Genomic DNA, 6,184 nt, shown 5'->3' on the forward strand with positions numbered 1-6,184 from the left:
TTATTAAATTTAGTTGCCTTTAAATAACTTGATCACTTTGTATCGAAAAGACCACCCGTTGCACTATGGCATATTTTAAAATAACTAAATACATACCTACATAAAATTAATGATTGATTACTACTATTATTAGGCCTTCATTGTTGACACCCACTAAAATATATCTAAACATTCGTTTTAGTTACATAACCTAACTTAATCATGCAGGTGTAAAGGTTTCGATGATCTAAGTGTCCTATGAGCGTGCTTCAGCTGCGTCCATTATTTTTATTGTTAGCTCTTATTGTCCAAGTTGAAGTTATTGATAAAAGCTATATTATACATAGAAGTACAAATTTTATGTCTATGTCAAAAAAAGAGAACGCTAAAATTAACTAATTTTTAGTATAAGAACGCACTTACTTGCAACACTGTTCAATAAATAATTGGCAAGTGAACAATAGAAAATATATATAAATAGGTTTCCAAATATTGGACCTGAGTAGAATATAAATTATTGTTCGTCATAAAAATATAAACGTTTGTTAAAAGCATAGTGTATACAAGAATTAAATAAAAAAGGTTCTAGCAGAGCGTGGTTTCGATCCACGGACCTCTGGGTTATGGGCCCAGCACGCTTCCACTGCGCCACTCTGCTCTTTGACACATCATTAAAATTGACAATTATTTCATTCAATACGCTAAGTACAGCGAATTTCATTCAAATGTATTAAATGTAATTTTATGTGTACCTATGGACGTGAAATAAATAATTCTAAATTGTTACTACCACCACCATCATAAAGTTAAAATGTTTAAAACCACTTCAATGTTCGTAAAATGCATTTTATTTTGCAAGGGGCAAGTAATTGAAGCCTGCGGCAACATTTAGTTTTGCCTCAGTGGTCAATTTATTACAGCACTCGAGTATTTTTATAAAGTTCATTATCATTTAATGAAACGTTGCGAATGCAATTAACTGTTCAAATTTTTTTTATATAATTGTTTCTGAATTAAATTTGAAATTAGAAAAGACTGGACTGAATGTCTAATAACCCTTAGGGCGTGAGTGAGTCTCCATCGCGTTTGGTCTTCAGCCTCGTAATGCACCTCGCTCCAAGTAATTCCGGATCTTTTTGCCTCATCTGCAACTGTACCACGCAAAGTTTGCTTGGGACGGCCACGCTTCCGTTCCTTTTTCCTTGCGGGTTTCGATCAAGCACATGGACACTCAATGCCAGAGGGCTCGCGAATGCGTTGCCGGCCCTTTTAAGAATTGGTACGCTCTTTTCTTGAAGTACCATAAGTCGAATTGGTTCGGAAATACTTAAGTAGGTAGCTGGTTCTACAACTGCATTAAAATCAAATCTCAGTTGACGATAAAATTCAGCTGCGTGTATCCGAACAAATTCTTTGAACTATATAAAGCCTAACTGAACTAACCTGACCATGGAACCATTTAAGAGTACCTACCAATACCAATTATATTTTCTTCTTTATATTAACTTCTTTATTTGTAATTTTTTACCACTGAGAAATAAAGTATGTTTGAATCTACTAAACAATTTTGTATTTATTCTTTGGTATCGGGTGTTATATAATAAGAATATGACTGCGAATTTCTTTAGTTTTTCGGTAATAATGAAAGGAAATCTTCAATTACTCGCCTAAAATGAGGCAAAATTAGTGGAAATGATGATGACACATTAAGTGACATTGAGCCAAGTTACCAATAACTGTGGGACCCCGGGGGTCTACAATAAACTAGTACAATGACCCCCCGTCGCGTGGCAGGGTCTCCTAGACTCAGGGACAGTTAATCTACTGGGGTGATTTTATTGCTTTTTACTAGAGCTCATTTAGTTCCTTGCTTAGCATTGATTACTTGAGCAACTTGGGATTAAATTATAAAGATCTTTTATTGGAGTTATTTCTTAATGCCACCAATTATTAATTGTGAAGTATATGGTAATTTAGAATCAATTTAATACGCTTTCCGTAGACGTTCATAAGTGTACTTCTTTACCTATATGAATAAAGTTATTTTGAGTTTTAGTTTTATCCTCCTATTAAACTTGATAACATATTAAAATACAGTTAGTTTTTGTACACTATTCTAGTTTACATAAATGATAGGTATCTGGCAATGGGGCATTAGACATCAAACAAATCGTTCGTAATATGTTTCATTTACTAACAATAACGACACGACTTATATGAAAACTATGTTACTAAGAACGGTCCGGTGGCCGTCCATGCACAGTTATTAGATGAAATATTAATCTCTGAGTACATTAAAATCACCAAGTATACACAAAATAATACCGCTTAATTAATAATTAACTATGACAATAGACAATATAGAAACAATCATAAGTGTTACGAAACATGAGACGTAGCTATCTCGTTCTATGGATGAGTGCAACTTATATAAAGTTTAGTGTTTTTCAACTAGCTACAGTCCTATGATGTGTTTAACAACTTGAAACCTTGAAAACTTAGCCTCCGAGATTCAAATTTGGTACAAGTCATTATTTAGTCACGCCGCCGGTCTAACAATAACAAAGAGTGGAGATAAACAGTTTGATATCATAAAACAATTCGCAAAATTACCGAAATAATTTATTGAAACAGGGCACAGTCACACGACAACCCCATTCATAAAGATTTTTTATCACGACCTTACTATCATAGAACATCTAAACTGTCGTTTATGTTCAAGCAAGATTGAACTTAATAACAATGAAGTTACGATTCAAAGTAGAACAGGCGCACAGTTTTATTAAGGACGTGTGCATAATCGCAACGTCATTTGACTAATGACACCTTAATGTTGCGTAGTTAGTAAGCGGAATGGTTTTATTGTGCGAGTGCAATGTATCGAGAAGTTTTAATTTTGGTTTATGAACCATTATTTAGGGACGCCCTTTACATGAACAGTGGGCAAATGAGTTGAAAGAACAAATAAGGCGATACTTGCTGGTCTATTTTGTTTAAAGTCACTTAGCCCCCAGGGGCGTGGGACAATTCTGTACCCGTTTCATTGATCATATATTCAATGTACTTGTCTCATTTGTTTTACCGGTAATCGAACCCTGTTATAAATCATGAGCTTTAACCACATATCCAGGTACCTAGGAGATTATGATTCCATACATACACAACAATTTCAAATTTGTTTAAGGAAATAATTATAAAATAATGAAGGAAGATAAGAATCTTGATCTTATAAAGCTTTCATACAATATTTTATTTGGAGAAATTTTATAATGTCCTATTTCTTATTAGGGATTAGGAGTACCATAAAAACAATGAATTGCATTGTAAAATATAACGTCATGGTAGCCATATCGTCTGCCCTCCCATCATTCATAAAATAATAGCCGAAGGGAAGTTTAACAAATGATATGACGCACTATTGTTGAAAAACCTTGTTTTACTTTATTGTTGGGGGACGTTCAATTCATCCGCAGTATGGTCCAGTAGACTTTTTAAATTTATAGTTATTTATAGACAAGATACCTTAGACTTAAAGAAAGGAGGCTGATCACTACTTACCTATTTGATTCTCAAATGCAGAAATCTGAAGCCTAGAACTATAAAGATTGTAGCGACACTTTTATTTTCTTATGGGAAGAATTAAGGTTTCTATAAAAAAACAAAGTATGATTGCGACAGATGAAATATATTAAATAAAATGAAGAATCTACTACAAAGGTAGATTTGCAAAATTTCGTATAATATGTATGTGTTAAACTTATTTAATTGATACATTAAAATTAATTCACTCCTTTTATTTTTTACTATCAACTAATCCTTATGCCTAGTATAATGATTAGGCGTACAATCATGGAGATTTGGAAGGTAGCTTAGGTACATAGGTACTGTAATGTATTACGTAATTTAGAATAATTTCCTTTAATACATTCTAATGTTTCCCGTTTGTATGTTAGAACATATCAGATAATAAGCTATTATCACTATGGCTTGGTTAAAGCACGTTATTAAAAAAGATTGAATTTGATGAAAACACGTAATGTTGAGGCAATTTAATTGAAACGAGTGTTTTATAATGAGTTTGAAAACAAACGAGCAAAAACAATCGAATGGCAATACATTTGCATATCCGCGTCGATAGCAGGCATCGCGACGATTTATCTTATTCGTTTGTTTCACACTACCGATAGCGATCGGCACGCGACCATTGTCCCAGCCCGGGCCATGGGACCGTCCCCGCACGTGCTCTTCATTATTTCGCGCCAAAACGTCCGCTTTGTTAGAAGATTAGGCGTGAGGCGCGGCTGCTTAATGGGACTACTGTATTCGTTTTGTTCGTATTTTTTTGACCAGAGTTCGTTGTTGTGATGTACATGTGTATTTTAAACCACTTTATTAATACACACACTTGTGGCCTCATATATCTTGTCTTGATAGATAAAGAACGAAATTATTTTTTGTACAAGTTGTAAAAGTGAATAGTTGCGAGAGCAGATGCTACGTCGTAGCAGCCGCAAGTAAGAAACAAAGTTTCTAAACGCATTTTTATTTCGAAACTTACGAGCTCGTAGCTTGCATATAATTTGAATTGTGGGACGAAAAGGTATCAAGGTAAAATTTATCAGTGCATCTTAATTATATTAAACAATAAATGTATTATAAATTATATATTAATTTCTATTTATGTATATGCGTATTTCAAATGTACTATATACCATTATACGAATCGATTGCGTGTTGCAAAAAAAGCGAATCGTAATAAAGCGTTATTTTGTGCCGATTATAGCCTTTATCCATTTATACATAGTACTTATTTTCATAGTACCGAAATATTTTATTTAGAAAAAACCTAGTTGGTAATGTAATGTAATATAATAATTAGCAATTCTACACATTGAAAATTATCACTAAAACTGACTGTACATAAACAAAATAAATTACCATCTCACCCGCTCAATTGCAAGCATTGACGCAATTATTCGCCCACACAACTAAACACTGTGAATAATTTGAGTATAAATTAACACCTTCATTAAAAGCCTTCTTCCAAAGACTTCGGGACTACGGTAGGTACCTATAAACATTGAACAACGTTTCTGATTACTTACCTATATAGGTATTGAATACATTTGTGTCGTAAGCGTTAAGAATAATGACTTTAAATACAAAAGATAGATAAATCCAAAAAGCCATATCACAGTGTAAACCCGCTCTGTTGTGCGTGCTCATATCAATAGCACGTTTGTTTTATCCCGGGTTTCGCCCCCATTAATGGCCTCAATACAAAAATATTGAAACACGCGGCTCGGCCATTGTACTGGTGGGCGGTGCAAAACCATATTTATTATTTTTGTCACCATTGTACGATGGATTATAGTATTTAGATGAAATTGGGGATAAGGTCTGCTAATCTTTTTTGTCGGTATCGATTTTTGCTTACAACACTTCGCGTAGGCGACGACGCCTTGTTTATGGCATTATAACATTACAAAATTACCTATAAATTATAACTGAGATAGTGTTCATTGAATGTCAATTGTGATTTAAATTGTTAGTGATTTTCAAACATTCCTTATTGCAAATGTGGTATAAATGTTATGACTATTAAATAACATTGAAAAGGTAACTAATTAACTGAAAAAAATAACACAGATGCAAACTTAATGTACCATTATTGTTACAATATTACAATAGTAACAATTACAACAAAAATATTTTTATTAGTACTAAAATAGTATCACTCCAACTATAAGCTGTTATAAACAATATAAATCCATTACTGGATGATTTTAGTTAACACGAAAGACGAAGTGACGGAACTAGCTCCCAACTCGTTTAACTTCATAACGACCTGCCAAAACATTTAAAACTTGTCCTAATCTTAATAGTTATCGTATACCCACGAAGCGAAGGCAGAATATAGTAGCAGTACGTTAACACTAGAGTATAACCCTTGGAACGTCGCCGCGGGTCAAAACGACCCCTATCTGATCGAAGAATATCGCCGAGACGGTTGATTCAAGGAGATAGTGAAAATTTATGCAAGAAGCGATTCCAAATACAAAACAATGTCTGTGATATTTTCAGAAGCTTCCAATTGACGTAAAGTGCATAAATTAAGTCACATTAATTATGTAAAACGACAGGAGTGACGAGGTGAAGATGAACAATTAATCTCGCATATTTGGCTTGTAATTTAAATATTGTC

The 6,184-nt window shown here is 33.6% G+C and overlaps 1 non-coding gene across 1 annotated transcript; it reads right to left on the bottom strand.

Moving 5' to 3' along the window:
• Positions 1-565: 565 nt before the first annotated feature.
• Positions 566-637, bottom strand: Trnam-cau. The gene has a single exon. It is a non-coding gene; the product is annotated as a tRNA-Met (tRNA).
• Positions 638-6,184: the final 5,547 nt, after the last annotated feature.

This window comes from Pieris rapae, chromosome 16, assembly GCF_905147795.1.
Source record: "Pieris rapae chromosome 16, ilPieRapa1.1, whole genome shotgun sequence".
Classification (NCBI taxonomy): domain Eukaryota; kingdom Metazoa; phylum Arthropoda; class Insecta; order Lepidoptera; family Pieridae; genus Pieris; species Pieris rapae.